We start from the raw sequence: 24,203 nt of genomic DNA, 5'->3' as shown, positions 1-24,203 counted from the left end.
CTAAGTGGCCAGCACCAAGGTTAGTCTCCTTTGAATAAGAACCATTTAACACTGACACCCCGCTCCTCACGCCATGTGTCTATTATAAGCTGAGTGCTGTGCTAGGCTTGCTAAGGAAGGTGACGATAATAGGGCAAGCCCCCTGCCCCTCTACTCTCATCAATTTATGGCAACCAGATACCCAAATTTGACAGCCTCGATCTTTTAGGAAGTGTCCCTAAATAAGCTTAGGGGTAGGACTGCCAGATAAAATATAGGATGCTTAGTTAAATCTGAATTTCATATAAACAACCAATAATGTTTTAGCATAAGTATGTCCCAAATACTTCATGGGATATACCTACACTGAAGAAAACTACTCCATGTTGGAAAGTTCAAATTTAACTGGGTGTCTTGTATTTTTATTTGCTAAATTTGACAACCTTACTTAAGGGATCTGTAAGGCCTGTTGTGAACTTTGTGAGTTAGCCCCACCCTTAGGTTGCTCCTCACAAATAGGGAATTTGGAGTTGTTTTCTAGCTGTGGTAGTCATCACTGGGCTGATGACTTCCTATTTGCATCAGATCTCCGTGACCAGGGGCATACAGCCATCAAAGGAGTTTTCAGTGATACTAGGTGGTCCTGTTGGGTTGAGGGTGCAGACTATGACTTCACAACTTAATAACCCCTGAAAGGAAGAATTGCCTTCAAGGCCTAAAGCAGTGCCCATGTTCTAGAATCACTTGTTAAATGCAAGGGCACAGAACTTGCCTCCTCAAGTCATGTACTGACCAGCCACATGCTTGGCTGAAATTCCTGGTGTTGGGCAGTCTGTCCACAGCAAGAGATCCTTGGAGAGTGAGAGGATTAGTAAGTTCAGGTGGCTCTCAAGATTTAGCTGGTGTAAGTTAAGAATCACCTAGGAAGTTTTGTAAAGAGGAAGACCCCAAGTCCCAGCCCTCCAGATTCTGCACCAAAGTTTTGAATTCAGACTCAGGAATCTGCATCTCAACCACAGGGCTGTGATTCTAACCCCAGTGGCTGGGTGGACTGTGTTTAGCCCTTGCACCTCTCCCCTCAGGCTCCTGGGAAGATTCCAGCCAAGAGCCCCTGGGGGTCAGTTTGGGCTGGTGTTCCTCTCCACTGAGCCAGCAGCTCAGATCCAGCTCTGGAATTTTGAATAATGAGAAGACCTGAGCTGCTCTTCCTGTGTGATCTTCATGCAGTCATCTCTCTCCTGATGTCTCTGGCCCTGATTACCGCAAGGGCTGCCAAAAATTGTGTCCCTTTTTGCCAGTCATTTTACACCGTTAGCATTCCCAGACCTGTTTTCCTATTAGCATGGCCTGGCGTTTTACTGATGGTTGCCAAGGCAGCTCCTGAGTCAGACAGCTGGGAACACCCTGGTTTATACACCTCACTTCTAACACCGGACTGCTGAGGGGCCACACAACTTTACTCTTAAAAACAAACCCAGATCGATGCTGAGAAGTTGGTGTGTGATGGATGTGCCCTTTGAGTCAGGGTCTCTGCCACGGGGAACAGCACATCCGCCAGACAATCCTGTGTTATGGACAAATAAAAGGACCCTGCTGAGACGTCTTTGGTGACATTCTAAATCCTGGAATGAATTATCCCCAAAGACAAGAGATGGATCATGTGTGCAATACATGATGGAACAGAAAATGGCTGAAATGGAAAGAGTAAGTGGCCTGAAATCTAAAACAGCTCCGTTCACTTACCGGGGACAATTTCCAGCAAATGTGCTCCTTAACTCTAGTTTCAGAAAAGGCAAACCCCATCTCTTCATGAATGTTTCATTCATTCTTTCACCCAGCTGACAAATATGTACAGAGCTCCTGCTATGTGGGTAGAATAACACATCTCAAAATTGAAAGCCTCATGTTAACTAACCAGGAATCAAGAGCCTACTTGCTTCTGACAACTAGTAGTTTTAAATTAAGTAACCAGACATAGGAGGTGAGGCCCTCAGACCTCTGGGGAGGACTTCCAGTGGCGACTGGAATCAGAGGCATGTGAGTGAGGAAGTTCTGCCAGAAAATCACATGAACGGCAGAGATCTGTAACTTCAGCTCTGCACTTCACCAATTTCCAGCAGGCTTCAGGAGCCCAACGATGATGGAAAAGCTCCATTCTAAGCCATCTGGGGTTTCATGTTGTTCCTGTGAAGTGAGGGCTCAACACAATTCATGATACTTAATACAAACGTAAGCAGATCCTGTAATATAAACGTGCAAAGAACATTGATATAGGTTTTAAGTCATGACTGTAAAGTGCCATGAAGGAGCCTTTATTGACACCTATGGAATTGAGGCACCAGCATTTCTGCTAAAACAAAACATTAAACCTACATTCACTGAACTGGCAAAGTTGAAGAACCCTCTAATCAGACTGCCACTCAGAACAAAAGGACACAGCAAAGATTAGAGATTGAACTTGGATGAATGAAAAATCTACAGCCCTCTGGGAACAACCTCCATCATTCCCCCCAAAAAGCCATGCCCCAGTTTGTCTTCGAGCCTTTCCCCATACTGCTCTTTCTGCCTGAAACAACCTTCCAGAGCTTCTCCTGACTAATGAGCAGGTCAGTGGCCTCATTTTCAACAAGGAAGGTCAACAAACCTGTTTCCAAGGTCAATATCAAGCTTGTTCATTCCCTTGTTTATGCATTCAGTTGCCTGGTTAATCGATCTGTATTGGGCATTTAATGCATGCCAGCCCCTATGGAGTGCAGCAAGGATGCAGACCTGAAATAAGGCACCTCATTCACCTTCAGGGAGCTTAGAGTTTAGTGGAAGAGACAAGTAGGAAATTGAGCTGTGGCGTTGGTGTTATAATTGGGGTTTGTATTATGCAGGAGTACTGGGGAAGTTCGCAAGGCTTCCTAGAGGAGGTGAGGCCTGACTGGTGTCCAGTACCTGTTGGAGGCAGATATTATGGGTCTGGTGATGGAATTGGCTCATGTGATCCATCCTCTCACTCTTTGCTCTCTTTGTAAAAATGATCCATGTTGATCATATGGTCAACCAGCATTGGGAGTGCTGTGCAGGGCCATGAAAAAAAGAGAAATGGCCTTGTGGTGAGTAAGACATGTGCCACGGCCTCATGCCACTCGGAATGGTAGTACAATCTCACTTTAAGATGGCAGACTAAGCTTCCAAGTTTACCTATCCTACCTCTGTTTTTCAACTATGAAGGCAAAATGAAGATCTACAAGGACTTAGCCCTTCTTCTGCCATTTTGAAAAAATAATTAAAAAATATACTCTAGCAAAATTGAAAATGAATCCAAGAAATAGGAAGACCTGGAAACAATGGAAATAATCCAGTTCAGATGGAAAGAAATCCTAGTGGAACAGCTTATATTTACTCCAAATTACAACAGTGGGACAGAATGCTTGGTGAAAAACATCTTCAAAAGAGCAAAAGATTATGATGATTCAACTGGATACCTAAGAATCGGGAAGAAAAACAAAACAAAACAAAAAGAATCAAGAAGTAAACCATGACATGCCACATATGTACTAAAGACTCAAGTTTCTCCAGGTCAACCAGAGAAGAAAAAGATAATTAGACACTCTAGGAAGATAAATATACATAAAAGGCAATCATGGTCTAAATACGAAGCAAGCTAAAATTCAGTTTGTATTTAAACAATTAACGGAATATAAAAACCACTGGTAATTGTAAATATTTTTGCACCCAACATAGGCGCACCTCAATACATAAGGCAAATGCTAACAGCCATAAAAGGGGAAATCGACAGTAACACAATCATAGTAGGGGACTTTAACACCCCACTTTCACCAATGCACAGATCATCCAAAATGAAAATAAATAATGAAGCACAAGCTTTAAATGATACATAAACAAGATGGACTTAATTGATATTTATAGGACATACCAACCAAAAAAAACAGAATACACTTTCTTCTCAAGTGCACATGGAACATTCTCCAGGATAGATCATAACTTGGGTCACAAATCAAGCCTTGGTAAATTTGAGAAAATTGAAATCATATCAAGTATCTTTTCTGACTACAACGCTGAGACTAGATATCAATCACAGAAAAAAAACTGTAAAAAATACAAACACATGGAGGCTAAACAATTTACTACTAAATAAACAAGAGATCACTGAAGAAAAAGAGGAAAACAAAAAATATCTAAACAAATGACAATGAAAACACAATGACCCCAAACCTATGGGATGCAGCAAAAGCAGTTCTAAGAGGGAAGTTGATAGCAATACAAGAAACAAGAAAAATCTCAAATAAACAACCTAACCTTACACCTAAAGCAATTAGAGAAAGAAGAACACCACCAACAAAAAAAACCCCCAAAGTTAGCAAAAGGAAAGAAATCATAAAGATCAAATCAGAAGTCAATGAAAAAGAAATGAAGAAAACAATAGCAAAGATCAATAAAACTAAAAGCTGGTTCTTTTGAGAAGATAAACAAAATTGATAAACCATTAGCCAGACTCATCAGGAAAAAAAGGGAGAAGACTCAAATCAATAGAATTAGAAATGAAAAAGGAGAAGTAACAACTGACACTGTGGAAATACAAAGGATCATGAGAGACTACTACAAGCAACTATATGCCAATAAAATGGACAACCTGGAAGAAATGGACAAATTCATAGAAAAGCACAGCCTTCCGAGACTGAACCAGGAAGAAATAGAAAATATAAACAGACCAATCACAAGCACTGAAATCGAGATTGTGATTAAAAATTTCCCAACAAAGAAAAACCCAGGAACAGACGGATTCACAGGCAAATTCTATCAAACATTTAGAGAAAAGCTAACACCTATCTTTCTCAAACTCTTTCAAAATATAGCAGAGAGAGGAACACTCCCAAACTCATTCTACAAGGCCACCATCACCATGATACCAAAACCAGACAAAGATGTCACAAAAAAAGAAAATACAGGCCAATATCACTGATGAACATACATGCAAAAATCCTAAACAAAACACTAGCAAACAGAATCCAGCAGCACATTAAAAGAATCATACACCATGCTCAAGTGGGGTTTATCCTAGGAATGCAAGGATTCTTCAATATATGCAAATCAATCAATGTGATACACTGTATTAACAAACTGAAGGATAAAAACCATATGATAATCTCAATAGATGCAGAAAAAGCTTTCAACAAAATTCAACACCCATTTTTGACAAACACTCTCTAGAACATAGGCATAGAGGGAACTTACCTCAACAGAATGAAGGCCATATATGACAAACCCACAGCCAACATCATTCTCAATGGTGAAAAACTGAAAGCATTTCCACTAAGATCAGGAAAAAGACAAGGTTGTCCACTCCCACCACTCTTATTCAACATAGTTTTGGAAGTTTTAGCCACATCAATCAGAGAAGAAAAGGAAATAAAAGGAATCCAAATCGGAAAAGAAGTAAAGCTGTCACTGTTTGCAGATGACATGATACTATACATAGAGAATCCTAAAGATGCTACCAGGGATCTACTAGAGCTAATCAATGAATTTGGTAAAGTAGCAGGATACAGAATTAATGCACAGAAATCTCTTGCATTCCTATACACTAATGACAAAAAATCTGAAAGAGAAATTAAGGAAACACTCCCATTTACTACTGCAACAACAACAAAAAAAATACCTAGGAAGAAACCTACCTAAGAAGACAGAAGACCTGTATGCAGAAAACTACAAGACACTGATGAGAGAAATTAAAGACGATACAATCAGATGGAGAGATATACCATGCTCTTGGGTTGGAAGAATCAACATTGTGAAAATGACTATACTACCCAAAGCAATCTGCAGAGTCAATGCAATCCCTGTCAAGCTACCAATGGCATTTTTCACAGAATTAGAACAAAAAATTTCACAATTTGTAGGGAAACACAGAAGACCCCGAATAGCCAAAGCAATCTTGAGAAAGAAAAACGGAGCTGGAGGAATCAGGCTCTCAGACTTCAGACTATATTACAAAGCTACAGTAATCAGTATGGTACAGTATGGTACTGGCACAAAAACAGAAATAGAGATCAATGGAACCAGATAGAAAGCCGAGAGATAAACCCACACACATATGGTCACCTTATCTTTGATAAAGGAGGCAAGAATATACAATGGAGAAAAGACAGCCTCTTCAATAAGTGGTGCTGAGAAAACTGGACAGCTACATGTAAAAGATGAAATTAGAACACTTCCTAACACTATAGCCAAAAATAAACTCAAAATGGATTAAAGACCTAAATGTAAGGCCAGACACTGTAAAACTCTTAGAGGAAAACATAGGCAGAACACTCTATAACATAAATCACAGCAAGATCCTTTTTGACCCACCTCCTAGAGAAATGGAAATAAAAATAAACAAATGGGACCTAATGAAACTTAAAAGCTTTTGCACAGCAAAGGAAACCATAAACAAGACGAAAGGACAACCCTCAGGATGGGAGAAAATATTTGCAAACAAAGCAACTGACAAAGGATTAATCTCCAAAATTTACAAACAGCTCATGCAGCTCAATATCAAAAAATCAAGCAACCCAATCCAAAAATGGGCAGAAGACCTAAACAGACATTTCTCCAAAGGAGATATACAGATTGACAGCAAACACATGAAAGTTTGCTCAACATCACTAATCATTAGAGAAATGCAAATGAAAGCTACAATGAGATATCACCTCACACCGGTCAGAATGGCCATCATCAAAAAATCTACAAACAATGAATGCTGGAGAGGGTGTGGAGAAAATGGAACCCTCTTGCACTGTTGGTGGGAATGTAAATTGATACAGCCACTATGAAGAACAGTATGGAGGTTCTTTAAAAAACTAAAAATTGAACCATCATATGACCCAGCCATCCCACTACTGGGCATATACCCTGAGAAAACCATAATTCAAAAAGAGGCATGTACCACAATGTTCACTGCAGCACTATTTACAATAGCCAGGACATGGAAGCAACCTAAGTGTCCATCAAAAGATGAATGATAAAGAATATGTGGCACATATATACAATGGAATATTACTTGGCCATAAAAAGAAACAAAATTGAGTTATTTGTAGTGAGGTGGATGGACCTACAGTCTGTCATACAGAGTGAAGTAAGTCAGAAAGCGAAAAACAAATACCATATGGTAACACATGTACATGGAATCTAAAAAAAATAAAAAAGGTTCTAATGAACCTGGTGCAGGACAGGAATAAAGACGCAGATGTAGGGAATGGTTGGGCGGACACGGGGAGGGAGAAGGGTAACCTGGGACGAAGTGAGAGAGTGGCATGGACATATATACACTACCAAATGTAAAATAGATAGCTAGTGGGAAGCAGCTGCATAGCACAGGGAGATCAGCTCAGTGCTTTATGACCACCTAGAGGGGTGGGGTAGGGATGGTGGGAGGGAAACGCAAGAGGGAGGGGATATGGGGATATACGTACGCATATAGCTTATTTACTTTGTTATACAGCAGCTACTAACACACCATTGTAAAGCAATTATACTCCAATAAAGATGTTAACAAATAAATAAAATGTCATTAAAAAAAACCCACTGGTGTCTGAAGTAATTAAAGTTAAACCTCTATGGTCAAGGGAAAGGGTCAATAAATATAGTGAATTCCTCTAAATTCTCTGTGAGTTCTAGGCCACTGGGTAAAGTAACTGCTTCCCTATTGTATGATTTAGTTTTGCTTTTGAAAGTGGTTTTGACTTTAGGAACTATATTCCTTACATATTAACTTTTTTATCTATGTTTTCCCCAGGAGACCATTCCTAAAGGTGATCTCTGGTTAAAAACTTTTTATTTCCCCAAAGGTATTTTTGATTATCTCTGATCTTTTCTGATCTTTATGAGATTGTAAACTAAGCTTTACTAACTGAAAATATAAACCTATACCCATTGAGAAACAATTAGTTTTTAAGAAACATTGATTCCTCAATCTCTTACTGTTCGATTGAATTTCAATTTTTTTGTTTTTTTAAGGGAATTCCTTTATTTTTATTTTTTATTTATTTATTTTTGGCTGTGTTGGGTCTTCGTTTCTGTGCAAGGGCTTTCTCTAGTTGCAGCAAGTGGGGGCCACTCTTCATCGCTATGCGCAGGCCTCTTACTATTGCGGCCTCTCTTGTTGCGGAGCACATGCTCCAGACGCGCAGTCTCAGTAGTTGTGGCTCAAGGGCCTAGTTGCTCCGCGGCATGTGGGATCTTCCCAGACCAGGGCTCGAACCCGTGTCCCCTTCATTGGCAGGCAGATTCTCAACCACTGCGCCACCAGGGAAGCCCTGAATTTCAATTTTTAATTGGCAATTTAATTTAGTTAAAAATCGTTAATTCCTGCTTTAAAGAAACAGTTATCTAAAGTTCAAATGCTTGAGTTCATTTCAGGGCTCTTTTTCTTCTGTTGAAGTGAAGTAAGATGAAATATAAAGTAAACTGAAATATAATGCTTTTTAATTTTAAAATATTAATGGTGGCTATTTTAGGCAGTAGAATATTAAAAGTCAGGTTTATTTTCTTTATATTCTTCTGTATTTTCTGAATGTTCTATCATCAACATATATTGATTCTATACTTAAGTTTCTTAGAAGAGAAGACTAATATAGGACTATTTGAGAATATTACTGGGACCAGAAAATCTCAGGTTCCATGGCTTTCTCTTTGACAAGCAAGGTGGCAAGCTAAGTGATTATATAAAAATTGTATTGAATATGGTTTAAGTAGGTGGGTTGAACACATGTATGTCTGAAATCTCTACATCATGGAACTTTGTGTAAACTTTGCTCAGTGTAAACCTAAGAAATTTCCAATTATTTGGGGACTTTTAACAGGGACTTTAATTTATTTATTTATTTATTTATTGCTGCACTGGGTCTTCGTCACTGCGCATGGGCTTTCTCTAGTTGTGGCGAGCAGGGGCTACTCTTCCTTGAGGTGCGCGGGCTTCTCATTGCAAAGCACGGGCTCTAGGTTCAAGGGCTTCAGTAGTTGTGGCAGGCAGGCTCAGTAGTTGTGGCTCTCAGGCTCTAGAGTACAGGCTCAGCAGTTGTGGTGCACGGGCTTAGCTGCTCTGTGGTATGTAGGATCTTCCTGGACCAGGGCTCGAACCCATGTCCCCTGCAGTGGCAGGTGGATTCTTAACCACTGCGCCACCAGGGAAGTCCCCAGCTTGTTTTAAATTGATAAATTCTAGGTCCTCCACAGACCCACCTTACAGGTTGTACGTTTTGTTTTTTCCTAGCCATTTTCTTGATCTCAGATGGGTGAGTGTCTATTTCTGTTACTAGGAATGTACTTATGATGTTTCTTATTCATGAGCAATCCTTTCACTCCCGTTCATGCCAAATATTCTATATCCTTTGAAGCCCAACTCAAAGCTCACTTCCCCTCTGAAGTCATCTCAATGCCATATACCTTTCTATAGTTAATGTATTCATTAATCACCTACCAGAGATTTAATAAGTGGTTACTATGTGTCCAGTGCTACACTAGGCACTATAAGAAGTTGTACCCAACGTGGAAGACAAAGCTCTGGACCTCAGCTGCATATGCTGTCCGGCCTCCGCAACTAGACTGTAACCCTTTCAAAGACTGGTTGGTCCTATGTTACCCTCGTAGTATCCTACTTAGCTGGGACATCTTGGGTGAGGTGGGACATGTGTTGGTCATTGAAAGGTCTAGGTGACTGGACCACATCTTCCTGGTGTTAGTGGTGAGCAAATGAGAGACAACTGGAGGAACCTTACTAGTCCTTGGACACAAAGGAAATCTTTTCATAGATGCTCAACAACAGGGCCCACTATATGGAATTAATACATGTTGAATGAATACGTCAAAAGTGAACAAACTGATTAGCCCTCTAAAGGGAAGGTGGGAAGACCCTCAGGATGGGGTGAGGTTTAACAAGAAGAAAGTCAGGGGTATTGATTTCTCTGCAGCAGAAGGGACAGAGATGCTTCTTTGAGTCAGGACCTAAGGACTACATTTCTGAGTATTTCAAATACTAGGTTTGACCAACACATGGAGCCGCAAGCCAGTGGGACAGCTGCCATTTTGGCAGCTTTACTAAAAGAAAAAAAGACTTTGCTGAATGGGCTAAATCTTACCTGCCCAAGAGAAATTCCCTAGCTTTACTATAAATCATTAGAGCAGAAAAATAGGTTAGGAAGCATTGGAAATGGGCCAAAAGAGAGTGTCAAGGAGACAGCAGGATCTAACAATAGAAAACTAGGCAGCAGATTAGACAGAGTAGGTGTGAGAAAGACAAAAGCAGATACAGAGACTAAGCAGTGACCAAGGGAAAATGGCACAAGTACTGCTGTCTACACAGGACTCTCCTGTTGAGAGGGTCCCAGCCAGGAGGAGGCAACGAGGGAGATTTCACTAATGCATAGTCCATCACGTGTAGCCCAAATCTTCTCCTAGAACCAGCTATAGCATTACTATGTAGGGACTCTCTTCCAAATTTATGAACAGAATATGTACCCAAAGCCCATCTGTAATTTAACTGGTAACTGAATTATATTTTCCTCCAGAAATTATTTTAATTAGGTTAGATACTTATGCCAAATCCCCCAAACCTATTTAATCCACATGTACTTACAGTTTAGTCCTTTACACAGGTATTTTAGTAATTTCTAATTACCCCATACATTCCAGTTACTCTGGTTGCCTATGAAATCATTCTAAAATTTCTGGACTTAAAACCACCCCCATTTTTATTTTGCACATGAACCTGCAGTTTAGGGCATGGCTCGGCAGGGGCAGTCCATCTCTGGTTCAAGTGGCGTCAGGAAGGGGAAGGGGGCCCTGGGGCTGGGGCCTGGAGTCCTCGGAAGGCTTTGCCCACTCACATTTCTGGCAGTTGATGCTGGCTGAGATCTTAGCTGGAGGTGTTGGCTGAAACCTACATATGGCCCCTCTATATGGTCTGGGCTTCCTCATGGTGGCTGGTTTCCAAGGGCAAATGTCATGTGTAAGAGAAACAAAGAATAGCCGAGAGAAAAAAAAAATTGAATTCTTTTTCAAATCCAGCCTTGGAAGTCATCTAGCGTTGTTCTCACTATGCTCTATCAGTTGGACCAATCACAAAGCTCATGTGGGTTCAAGGGGAAGGCAACAGACTCCACCTCTTGAGGGAGAGTAGCAATATTCCAGAAGAGCAAGGGGGAGCAGATATAATCACAAGGCCTTTGGAGAGAAATTTACAAATAGCGTCCCACAATAGTATACAATCTGCCACAACATATAACATTACTTCTAGAAAAAATATTCCAGCTTAAAAGGTAATACAGCATAGTGACTCTAGAGCCAAATTCCCAGAGCTCCGTTATATACTTGTGTGATGCTGGGCAATGTGCTCAAGCTCTCTGTTCCTTAGTTTCCTCATTTATAAAATTGGGATGTTGTGAAGAAAAAACAATAGTTATTTTGAAAAAAGCTTAGAAGACTATCTAGCTCTCTAAGTGTCAGCTGTTCTCATGACACCAGGGATACACGTCCTCCAACTTTGGCAGTGGTACTTCCTGGCTCCTGGGGGGACAGTGGTGGTGGCAGCACGACAAGAGGTAGAAAATGAATGATAACAGTTCACATTATTGAGTACCTAATACCTGTCAGTTACCATGCCAAGTAAACTGACTTAAAAATCTATAAGGTAGGTACTAATATTATCCAGGTAAGAAAACTGTGACTTTGGTAACTTGCCCAAAGTGACATCTGCAAGTGGTAGAGATGGGATTTGTCCCCAGATCAGTTTAACTAGATGCAAGGAGCCTGAATCCCTGGATTACTGCATGGAGCAGAGCCTGTCTCCCAAATCTGATTTGTGGCTGAGTGAAAAAGGAACAGTACTGTATTATGCCGTTGGGACTTGGGGTTATCTATTAGAGCAGAGAATCTATCGTGACTGGGTAAGTACAGGGAAGATGGGATTGATATGCTTGAGCACAACTAACTTAAGGATTCCTTTCATAAGATGAAATGGCTCTTGTTATTTGCATAAGGCAGGGTATATGCATGAAAGAAAATTATTCCCTAGGTCAGTCCCTACCAGTCTCATGTATCTTCTGAACAGGAGAGGACAAGCAGCCTTTGGAAATAGGGCTGGGTGTACTGATCTGGAATCCTTGACACTGATATGAACAGACTGCTCACAAATTAGGCTGACTTCACCAGCTGAGGAATGCCTCTTCTAAGGTTTGACTCTGGTGTAAAATCTAATGGTTCCCAGGTTGTTTGCTTGTCTCTTTTGTTTTGATTTTTTTTCCCTTATAGAGAAGATTCTCTTTTTGACTACACTGACCAGCACAGCTGTGAGGGAGAAACCTTGGTTGCTGTTACACTTAGGTCTCTGGGAAGGTCCCCTATATAGTTAGACTGTAAGTTCCATGATGGCAGAGACCTTGTCTGTCTTGTTCACCATAGCATCCCTAGTGTCTAGTCTAATGTCTGGCACACAGTAGGTGCTCAAAACTTACTGAATGCATGAAAGACTGAATGTTTGAATAAAAGCTCAAGCCAGCAGAAGTCAGAAGTCTATAAAGTAACTTGGGCTCTTTATGCCAGTGGCATATCCCTCAAAGACCACATGAGGGAGGAGCCCCAAATGCCTACTACGATACTGTGGATGCAGTAGCCCCTTGATAAAATGCTTGCTGATTGAGTGATGCAACCTAATGCTTCACCTGATCCATGGCAAAACGTGGGAAGGCACAGGATCGGACAACTATTGTGGGATGCTAGTTTTAAATTTATCTCCAAGGATGTTGTAAATATGGTCGTCTCAAAATTGGTCGTGGTTTTAGTTGTATGAATCATACGTAAGTCTGTGGGAGTCAGCAGAGCAGTCAGCCAAAGAATACAACACTCTTCTCAACGTTTACCTCTCATGGATAGGGTTTAAATTCATAAAAGTAAAGCAATTCTAGAATCATCCATAAGAGAATTCATCTTGGCATGAAAGCAGTTTGCAGTCTTTGGTTTTCCTGCACTCACTGGAATTCAGAAATCAGAAAATATGGACAATCCTCCTTTTAGGACAGGCAGCAGCTAGACTATGTTTCAGACTAGAGATTTCTTTCTTGAAAATCAAATATAGAACTTTCATGTGATGTAAGTATACTATGTTTTACATTAATGTAAACTAAGTTTTAAAGGGATGCTATGTCTCTAATTAAAGGCATTTACATTAATATGTCCAAAAACTCCCTAAAGTTCACTGCAGAAATAAAAAGAGCAGACTGTTTTTAGTTTGGAGTAGATGCCTCCGTTGGATTTAAATATTTATCATATAATTTTTGTATCGAAGTCTTAATGAGTACTAACTTTTATGGCATCACTTCTGGAAACAATAAAAAATACTGCATTTTGGAATGCTATTTCTAGTTGATTTCCATCACAGGGTACCATTAAAATAACACTTGATTTCATGAAAAATAATGGCACATTCCTTTCCAACTGGAGTCTGAGATTTTTGACTTTTTCCAAGTTTCTTTATCAAAGACACTCAAAGCCCCCGAAGAAGGTGTCCTTTTCTAGTCCAAAGAATAAGAAATGTTTGGGAAGATCCTCTTTTGTAATTCCCCTGAGAACACATGAAGAAAAACTGCTAAGCTTCCATTTCAAATGTTAGGGATTTGGATTGAGTTTAAACACCAGCTTGTGCATAATGTCATAGCTCCAATTTTCTTATGCTGGGGTGATGGTGCTGATGTAATAAAAGGATGTAAGGACTAAACGCAGAGCTGGAAAGGCAGCGATACACGACATCAGCCAACTAACTGCAAAGTCACCTAGTTAGCTGCAGAGGAAAATGAGGCAATATCTCCTGCAAGTTAAGAGTGACATGGGAAAGGAGACAATTCTTATATAAGTCACCCTAAACAGTAATATTAATATTTCCTGTGTTGTTCTTGAATATCCAATAAGTCAAATAAGATTTTGCGTTCAGATTACTTGGGAAGTGTCTCCACTCCTCATTTCATTTTGAATCAATGTCTCCTGTTCCAGGGACCTCTGACAGGTGAACCAGCAGGCTCTATCCAGAGTAACTGAAATTTACATTACAATTGATCAATTTACGCATGTATGTGCTTTATATCAAACTGAAAAGTGACGTAAATTCTTTAATGCTCATTTCAATTGTTGTGAGCACACAAAGTACCTTCTAGAATATTTCTTCAGCTACGATCTCATATAACATCCTGCATTCTTCATGAAAGTACTACTTGCTTATTTTCTTTGACTGGATAAAGGTCCCTTTGTAAATGGCTATAGTCTTACTTCTGTGGTCCACGGTTTTAACTTGCGTTAACACTGTTAAGTTTTTCCTCTTAACCCCTATCTAACTAGGTATGAGCTCAGTCCAAGTACACAAGCCTGCTTATGGATTAAGGAGGAAAACAAAAGAAATTTACAATTTGGTAGCAAAGTGGATACCACCCCTTTCACACAAAAATTAGAGAATACTGTGAAATTCACACCATCAGAGAACAAAATCAGATGTGGTAGAGCTGAATGTGGAAATGGAGGTGTGGATTTTGTCCAGTGCAGTTCCAAGACCTTTTAGCATCACAAGTTTACATATCATTTAACTCAGGGGTGGAGAGAATTCATGGGATCCAGGAACTTGGATGGGAAAAATATTCTATCTTTAGTTTCACTAACCTCAAAGTAAAATTTAGATTAAAATGTAGAGCATAAACCACCGTACCTGCGGTTTTGTTGCCAAGAGAAATCACAGATATTCTCACATCACATTACAGTCACTGTAGCCATCTCGAAATACCTTTTATGTTCATCACTACTTCAAAATTATGGTAGTTATTATAACTATGGTAGTAATTATAACTGCTGCTAATTTGTTTTATTTAATAGTGAATTATTGACAACACACACAATTTTAAAAATTTGGTTAATGTATTTCAATAAAAGTAATTCCCTTTGTCATCCTGCATACTTTATCATGCATTTAAAATCATCATTGTAAGAAGAACCTATATGCTTCACCAGCCTGCCAAAGAGGTCCATGGCACCCAAAAGATTAAAATCCCTTGAAACTGTACATAAAGCATTTAATAATGCAACATCCAGGTTTCTAGAGTAAATTATTCCTTGCTAGTATCTTTTGAAGTTGAAGCAAACTTGACCTTGAAATCAACACAGTCTCATTGCTGTAAATAGATGATTCTGATAAGTCATTTTTTCCCCTTATTTTGCCGTAAGAAAAGACCTGTCGATTCTAAAGTATTTCTGCCATCATAGCATAGGTTGTTTTCTTCTAATGGTAAACTTTATCATTGTCATTTTGCCGATCAACACTAAAATATTCACTTATTTCGTATTGCTGAAATCCAGTCTGTTTTATTAGGGCACTGAATACAATCATTTTATAACTTTAAAACACAGAGAGAGCATCAAGAAAATCTTCACTACCTGGAAAAACTATAACGAAAATTCCTTATTTTGAGTAAAAGAAGCAAACATCAAAGTATCCCATCAAAGACTGCTTTTAAATGACAGTGCTACTGGCTATGGGTCCTATTCATGCTCACTTGAAATACTGCAAATCAACTAACATATTTCTAGGAGTGTTAAGAATAGGGCCTCTGAGTTATTATAATTATGAGGTAAATTAAATGAGATAACGCCTCAGTAGATGTGCCTCGAGTGTAAGCACGTTAAGACTTTTTGGAAAATCCTCCATGGAGACTCTGGCCAAAAATAGACATATCAAATGCCAGCAAGTTAAATGAATATTCACTCATTGAAAGCTACTGAGAAATTATTTATGCACTCAAAATTAGTCACTTATTTATTGAAGCTAAATACTGTTCAAAATGTTCATCTCTAAGAGTAAAATAAAGGTGATCAGAATTCAGAAACTAATAAAGAATATAGAAAAGAATAATAGATTCTTGCTATATTGATATACAACTCACATACTGTAAAACTGATATGTAACTCACATACTATAAAATGTGTATTCTTCATTTACATAGTTAAACCATTATTTTTCTATTCATCAAAATAGTAGGTACATTACATGTGCTGCTCTAAAATTTGCCTTTTTTTCCAGTTAAATCTGTAAGATTTAGATACCTGCTTATAAATCTAGGCTCGATCAACTTCAGTACCAGAGGTTTTTGTTGAATTACAAGCTACGAAAACCAACTTGTGTGCAATGATGGAAAATTCAAAATTACTGAACTTGGGAAAGAAAGGAACTACAACAATGCAACACCCCCCATTTGTAGTATATATTGTTATAGGAATAGAGATTAAAAGCCTTATTAATCACAGTTATCAAATTACTCATTCAAGATCTAGAGCGATTTTCAGTGGCTATTTATATCTGTGTTTGAATTAAAGTAGATCTACCAATGATAATTTAGTTTTAGGGCTATTGTTTTCTTCTCTAGGTAATTATTTCAATTTTTAAATATAAAAATAGCTTACATGCCTCCTTAGTGAATGAAGACCATCCAATGCTATTCTCTTCACAGCTGAATTTTCAGAGGAAGATACTGAAAATGTGCACTTTGCTCTAAGAACCAAAAAGCAACTGCATGAGCACATGTCAGAGGTTCCACCCCAACTTCCTTGGCATATTCCAGATTATTTTTCTCTAAACAGGAAGCTCTTGACAGTTTTCCCTGGTATTTTCAGAATACTCTATTTACTAGAAGAACCCCAACTTTTGTTTCAAAGTATAATGTTCCTTCCCGCCGTGCCTATTGTTGCTAATTATGAATGCTACAAACAAGACAGAAACCAAATACCAAACTACTCTAGGCTGATTCAGAATATGGTAGCAAATATAAAAAAAGCAAAGTTAGCAACATACTGCAAGGCTATGCTGGAGTCTTTAAACCCAAAACAATACTGAAGGGAGGATTCCTGGAATTCAACGGGGAATAGTTGGCTCAAGCCGCAAAACCTGTATCTCTAAATAATGTCATGTTAGCAAGTGTTGAACAAGAAAGGCGGCTAATATTTTAACCTACTTCACAGAACACTAATCCAAATTTAACCAAATGCCAGAGATTCCACCCGAAATTAACAACTAGAAGCTGCTTCACATTTTTCTCCTGGTACAACAGTAATTGTTCATGAAGACAAACTTGTAAGAGGTAAGAGAGAGGGGCAAACCACAATGATCTACAAACACATCTAACTATTGTATATAAAGCAAACTAATTACCTCACACAGAAGAAGTGCAAGATTTAACAGTCCATGCTCTGCAGCCCCTGGGACGCAGAAGCAGCAGCGGCAGCAGCGTTAAGAGCAGCAGCGGCGGCCAGCATCCACCAGATTCTCACAGGCCTTTGACTGTGTGGACTCAGCCACAGACTCTGCCTCCGGCTGACGTCAAAGTCCCTGTCACATGGCCAGATGAAAGCCAAGAGAGCATTGGTTGTCGTAGCAACCACAGAACAGCTCTGAAATTATTTCAATAGGTCATCTGTCAACTGTGATGTGTATGTGTTTGTGAGTGCATGTGAGGGTGTGTGTGTGTGTGTGTGTGTGTGCACGCACACACCCCACAACCATCACGGACAGCTACCCAGCAACCTCAACCCTTGAAGTTGTGACTAAAGAGTGCCTACAACTTTCCTCTTCAAGGCTGTTCCTTACAGTTTCTGGCAAGAAAATGCATGCCCCTCTGAAGTTCCCATTGGTCTCAGTGTCACCAGCATGAAGTTTGTGTCTCTCTCTGTAGAACAGAAGGACAGAACTAAGAAATTCTGGGGATAGTATTCTAAGCTAATTAAATCTATTTGTAAGTAAATGGATAAAAACAGAAGCTCAAGGGGAGCTGGAAGAAAAGATATTTTTAAAATGATATAAGAATCTACATCAATGTACTGAGACCAGGCTAGTAATGGAAAGAAAGAGAAGAAACATGGGGCGTGGTGGCCCTGAGTCAGATGAGAGTCTAACGAGCCTCACATCAACTAGGATGGGGAATCAAGTGAGATGAATTCAGAATCCCTGCATTGTAAAATGTCTACACAAGGATGAATGACCAAAACAGTGCTACTTTAAAACACTTTACATTTTAAACCTTTCTGGATTTTTACTTTGGGGGTCACCATAGAGGTGCCAAATCCTCCCCTTCTAAATGCTCTTGTCCACATCCCTTTGGGACTCAGCATGGAGTAAATGGGTGTCCCCAAACACAAACTTCAGTGAAAGCCTAGGACAGCAGAATAAAAGGAAGGTCCGGCACATTTTCTAACTTCAGCTTCATTTCCTTTAGGACAACCCTACCTTACTTCTAACTCCACACAGTGCTTATTTCCTAGTTCATTCTCCCTCTTAATTAATAGGAAGTCCATTAAATAAGATGAAGTAAAATGCAGAGGAACGTACTCTGAAAAATACATCCATTGAAACATATACCATTCAAAGGGGAAAGAGGTTAAAAGGCGGGGAGAAAAGATTGCTCTCAAAACCTTCCCATGCTAAAGTTTTCAGGATTTCTTCTGGCTGGCTTCTGCTGGCTTCTTTAAAAAGACAAAAAGTAGCTCTGGGGTGCTACAAAATATAAATGGAAACTAAACCAGCTGAGCAGACTACATTTATGTCACTGCAAAAGAATGAAATTTCTTCAGTTAAGAGTCAGGAATTACTTCTAGCACAGTAAGACTAATGTTCAAACTGACCATAGAATCTTCCTATTCCATCTTCCTCTTCCTTTACTTCTGTCCCAGCCCCATCTGGGAGAAAAGATACATTTTTATTTGCAAAGTTATTTTCCTGATGCTATTAGCTATAGCACTGCAAAAGTAAAATCAAAGTGTAATGCTATAATGAACGCTCCCCCGTTTAATTTCAGATTAATGATAGCTAGGAATTTACCTGTTAGCACAAGGACAATTGGCTCATTGAATCCAATGCCTATCTAAATGGGTCAGGATGTCACACCAGTGGTAGATTTCAGCAACAGTCACAATTCACAAATTTGTAATTTGTTCCAGTTATAGTTCTGGTTTTCTGTCAGAAATGTACATCACAGCAACGAGGGGAATGGGAAGAGAGCAGAGAAAGCACTTCCTTCTAGACTTCCAGGGCCCCATGTTCTCTGGGCTGCCTGCTTTACCATCTCTTCGACTCCAAATCCATGGCTGCCTAATCATCTCTTCCTCTTTATGCAGTGAAACTGCAGTACCACAGTTTGCCAATAGGTGATGTCCTCTGAAACAAGAAGTTATCAGTTCTTAAAATTCTGGCCTTAAATTAGTTTAAAATTCAACAAATACTAACACCTTTTTATTTTGAATTTTCTATCATTTTTAAGACTAAGTAGAGGGGGATCTTCAAGATGGCAGAGGAGTAAGACGTGGAGATCACCTTCCTCCCGACAAATACAACAAAAATACACCCACATGTGGAACAAATCCTACAGAACACCTACTGAACACTGGCAGAAGACCTCAGACTTCCCAAAAGATACCTCAGGGTGACCTACACACAGAGCAGGGCCAAAACCAAAGCTGAAGCCCAGGAGCTGTGCAAACGGAAGAGAAAGGGAAATTTCTCTGTGCAGCCTCCGGAGCAGCAGATTAATAAATCCCCACAATCAGCTTGATGTACCATGCATCTGTGGAATACCTGAATAGAAAACGAATCATCGCAAAATTGAGGTGGTGGACTTGGGGTTTGCTGTCTGTGACTAATTTGTTTCTAATTTTAATGTTTATCTTAGCTTAGTTTTTAGCACATGTTATCATTGGTGATTTATTAGTTTGGTTGCTCTCTTTTTAAAAATTTTATTTTAATAAATTTTAAAAATGTTTTAAATTATTTTATTATTATTATAATTTTTCTTTCTTTTTTTCTCCCTTTTCTTCTGAGCCGTGTGGCTGACAGTGTCTTGATGTCCTGGCCTGGTGTCACACCTGAGCCTCTGAGGAGGGGGAGCTGAGTTCAGGACACTGGACCACAAGAGACGTCCCGGCCCCAAGTATTACCAATCGGCGAGAGTTCTCCCAGAGATCTCAGTCTCAACGCTAAGTCCCAGATCCACCCAGTGGCCAGCAAGCTCCAGTGCTGGATGCCCCATGCCAAACAACTAGCAAGACAGGAACACAACCCCACCCATTAGCAGGGAGGTTGCCTAAAATCACACTAACTTCACAGACACCCCAAAACACACCACCGGAGGCAGCCCTGCCCATCAGAAAGACAAGATCGAGCCCCACCCACCAGAACACAGGCACTAGTCCCCTCCACCAGGAAACCAACACAAGCCACTGAACCAACCTCACCCACTGGGGGCAGACACCAAAAACAATGGGAACTATGAACGTGCAGCCTGCGAAAAGGAGACCCCAAACACAGTAAGTTAAGCAAAATGAGAAGACACAGAAATATGCAGCAGATGAAGGAGCAAGGTAAAAACCCACCAGACCAAACAAATGCAGAGGAAATAGGCAGTCTACCTGAAAAAGAATTCATAGTAATGATAGTAGAGACGATCCAAAATCTTGGATATAGAATGGAGAAAATACAAGAAGTGTTTAAGAAGGACCTAGAAGAACTAAAGAGCAAACAACGATGAACAACACAGTAACTGAAATTAAAAATTCCCTAGAAGGAATCAATAGCAGAATAACTGAGGCAGAACAGGTAAGTGACCTGAAATATAAAATAGTGGAAATAACTTCACCAGATCAGAATAAACAAAAAAGAAAGAAAAGAATTGAGGACAGTCTCAGAGACCTCTGGGATAACATTAAATGCACCAACATTCGAACTACAGGGTCCCAGAAAAAGAAGAGAAAAAGAAAGGGTCTGAGATATTTGAAGAGATTATAGTTGAAAACTTCCCTAACATGCTAAGGGAAATAGTCACTCAAGTCCAGAAAGTGCAGAGAGTCCCATACAGGATAAATCCAAGGAGAAACACCCCAAGACACATATTAATCAAACTATCAAAAATTAAATACAAAGGAAAAATACTAAAAGCAGCAAGGGAAAAGCAACAAATAACATACAAGGAAATCTCCATAAGGTTAACAGCTGATCTTTCAGCAGAACCTCTGCAAGCCAGAAGGGAGTGGCAGGACATAGTTTAAGTGATGAAAGGGAAAAACCTACAAACAAGATTACTCTACCCAGCAAGGACCTCATTCAGATTCGATGGAGAAATTAAAACCTTTACAGACAAGCAAAAGCTAAGAGATTTCAGCACCACCAAACCAGCTTTACAACAAAGGCTAAAGGAACTTCTCTAGGCAGGAAACACAAGAGAAGGAAAAGACCTACAATAACACACCCAAAACAATTAAGAAAATGGTAATAGAAAAGTACATATCGATAATTACCTTAAGTGTAAATGGATTAAATGGTTTGGATTATACCAAAAGACATAGACTGGCTGAATGGATACAAAAACAGGACCCGTGTATATGCTGTCTACAAGAGACCCACTTCAGACCTAGGGACACATACAGACTGAAAGTGAGGCGATGGAAAAAGATATTCCATGCAAACAGACATCAAAGGAAAGCTGGAGTAGCAATTCTCAAATCAGAAAAAATTGACTTTAAAAAGACTATTACAAGAGACAAAGAAAGACACTACATAATGATCAAGGGATCAATCCAAGAAGACATAACAATTATAAATATATATGCACCCAACATAGGAGCACCTCAATACATAAGGCAAATGCTAACAGCCATAAAGGGGGAAATCGACAGTAACACAGTAAGAGTAGGGGACTTTAACACTCCACTTTCAAAAATGGACAGATCCTCCAAAATGAAAATAAATAAGAAAACACAAGCTTTAAATGACACATTAGACAAGATGGACTTAATTGATATTTACAGCACATTTCATCCAAAAGCAACAGAATACACTTTCTTCTCAAGTGCTCATGGAACATTCTCCAGGATAGATCATATCTTGGATCACCAATCAAGCCTTGGTAAATTTAAGAAAATTGAAACCATATCCGGTATCTTTTCCAACCACAATGCTATGAGACTACACATCAATTACAGGAAAAAACTGTAAAAAATACAAACAAATGGAGGCTAAACAATACACTACTAAATAACCAAGAGATCCCTAAAGAAATAAAAGAGGAAATAAAAAATACCTAGAAACAACTGACAATGAAAACACGATGACTCAAAACCTATGGGATGCAGCAAAAGCAGTTCTAAGAGGGAAGTTGATAGCAATACAGTCCTACCTCAAGAAACAAGAAAAATCTCAAACAATCTAACCTTACACTTCAAGCAATTAGAGAAAGAAGAACAAGAACAAAAACCCCAAAGTCAGCAGAATGAAAGAAATCATAAAGATCAGAAATCAATGAAAAAGAACTGAAGGAAACAAAAGCAAAGATCAATAAAACTAAAAACTGGTTCTTTGAGAAGATAAACAAAATTGATAAACCATTAGCCAGACTCATCAGGAAAAAAGGGAGAAGACTCAAATCAACAGAATTAGAAATGAAAAAGGAGAAGTAACAACTGACACTGCAGAAATACAAAGGATCATGAGAGACTACTATAAGCAACTATATGCCAATAAAATGTAAACCTGGAAGAAATGGACAAATTCTTAGAAAAGCACAACCTTACAGGACTGAACCAGGAAGAAACAAAATATAAACAGGCCATTCACAAGCACTGAAATTGAAACTGTGATTAAAGATCTTCCAACAGGGGCTTCCCTAGTGGCACAGTGGTTGAGAGTCTGCCTGCCGATGCAGGGGACATGGGTTCGTGCCCCAGTCTGGGAGGATCCCACGTGCCGCTGGGATCATGAGCCATGGCCGCTGAGCCTGCGCATCTGGAGCCTGTGCTCCGCAACGGGAGAGGCCACAACAGTGAGAGGCCCGCGTACAGCAAAAAAAAAAAAAAAAACTTCCAACAAACAAAAGCCCAGGGCCAGACAGCTTCATAGGCCAATTCTATCAAAAATTTAGAGAGAAGCTAACATCTATCCTTCTCAAACGCTTCCAAAATATAGCAGAGGGAGGAACATGCCCAAACTAATTCTACGAGGCCACCATCACCCTGATACCAAAACCAGACAAAGATGTCACAAAAAAAGAAATCTACAGACCAATATCATTGATGAACACAGATGCAAAACTCCTCAACAAAATACTACCAAACAGAATCCAACAGCACATTAAAAAGATCACACACCATGATCAAGTGGGGTTTATACCAGGAATGCAAGGATGCTTCAATATAAGCAAATCAATCAGTGTGATGCACCATATTAACAAATTGAAGAATAAAAACCATATGATCATCTCAACAGATGCAGAAAAGGCTTTTGACAAAATTCAACACCCATTTATGATAAACACTCTCCAGAACGTAGGCTTAGAGGGAATTTACCTCAACATAATAAAGGCCATATATGACAAACCCACAGCCAATATCGTCCTCAAGGGTGAAAAACTGAAACCATTTCCTCTAAGATCAGGAAAAAGACAAGGCTGCCCACTCTCACCACTATTATTCAACATAGTTTTGGAAGTTTTAGGCACAGCAATCAGAGAAGAAAAAGAAATAAAAGGAATCCAAATTGGAAAAGAAGAAGTAAAGCTGTCACTGTTTGCAGATGACATGATACTATACATAGAAAATCCTACCAGAAAACTACTAGAGCTAGTCAATGAATTTGGTAAAGTAGCAGGATACAAAATTAATGCACAGAAATCTCTGGCATTCCTATACACTAATGATGAAAAATCTGGAAGTGAAATTAAGAAAACACACCCATTTACCACTGCAACAAAAAGAATAAAATATCTAGGAATAAAACCTACCTAAGGAGACCAAAGACCTGTATGCAGAAAATTATAAGACACTGATGAAAAAAATTAAAGATAATACAAGTAGATGGAGAGATATACCATGTTCTTGGATTGGAAGAATCAACATTGTGAAAATGACTCTACTACCCAAAGCAATCTGCAGAGTCAATGCAATCCCTATCAAACTACCAATGGCATTTTTCACAGAACTAGAACAAAAAATTTCAGAATTTGTATAGAAACACAAAAGACCTCGAATAGCCAAAACAATCTTGAGAACGAGAAATGGAGCTGGAGGAATCAGGTTCCCTGACTTCAGACTATACTACAAAGCTACAGTAATCAAGACAGTATGGTACTGGCACAAAAACAGAAATATAGATCAATGGAACAGGATAGAAAGCT

General features: G+C 39.3%; 1 protein-coding gene across 6 annotated transcripts in view; it reads right to left on the bottom strand.

The window, feature by feature from the left end:
* The window catches only part of NCALD (neurocalcin delta), a 428,946-nt gene that overhangs the window by 61,444 nt on the left and 343,299 nt on the right, over window positions 1-24,203 (bottom strand). The window contains exon 1 of one of the 6 annotated variants that reach the window (XM_029222625.1): window positions 17,204-17,370. The exons of 4 other annotated variants lie outside the window; for them this stretch is intronic. The gene's annotated coding sequence lies outside the window, so the exon portion shown is untranslated. Of the gene's footprint in view, window positions 1-17,203; window positions 17,371-24,203 lie in introns of those variants that run through there. One more of the 6 variants, XM_029222621.1, reaches the window with a different exon arrangement.

Source organism: Monodon monoceros, unplaced genomic scaffold (assembly GCF_005190385.1).
Source record: "Monodon monoceros isolate NGI ecotype Baffin Bay Population unplaced genomic scaffold, NGI_Narwhal_1 Super_Scaffold_14, whole genome shotgun sequence".
Lineage (NCBI taxonomy): Eukaryota > Metazoa > Chordata > Mammalia > Artiodactyla > Monodontidae > Monodon > Monodon monoceros.
The sequence above is the reverse complement of the archived record's forward strand: the minus strand, read 5'-3'. Positions and strand labels throughout refer to the sequence as shown.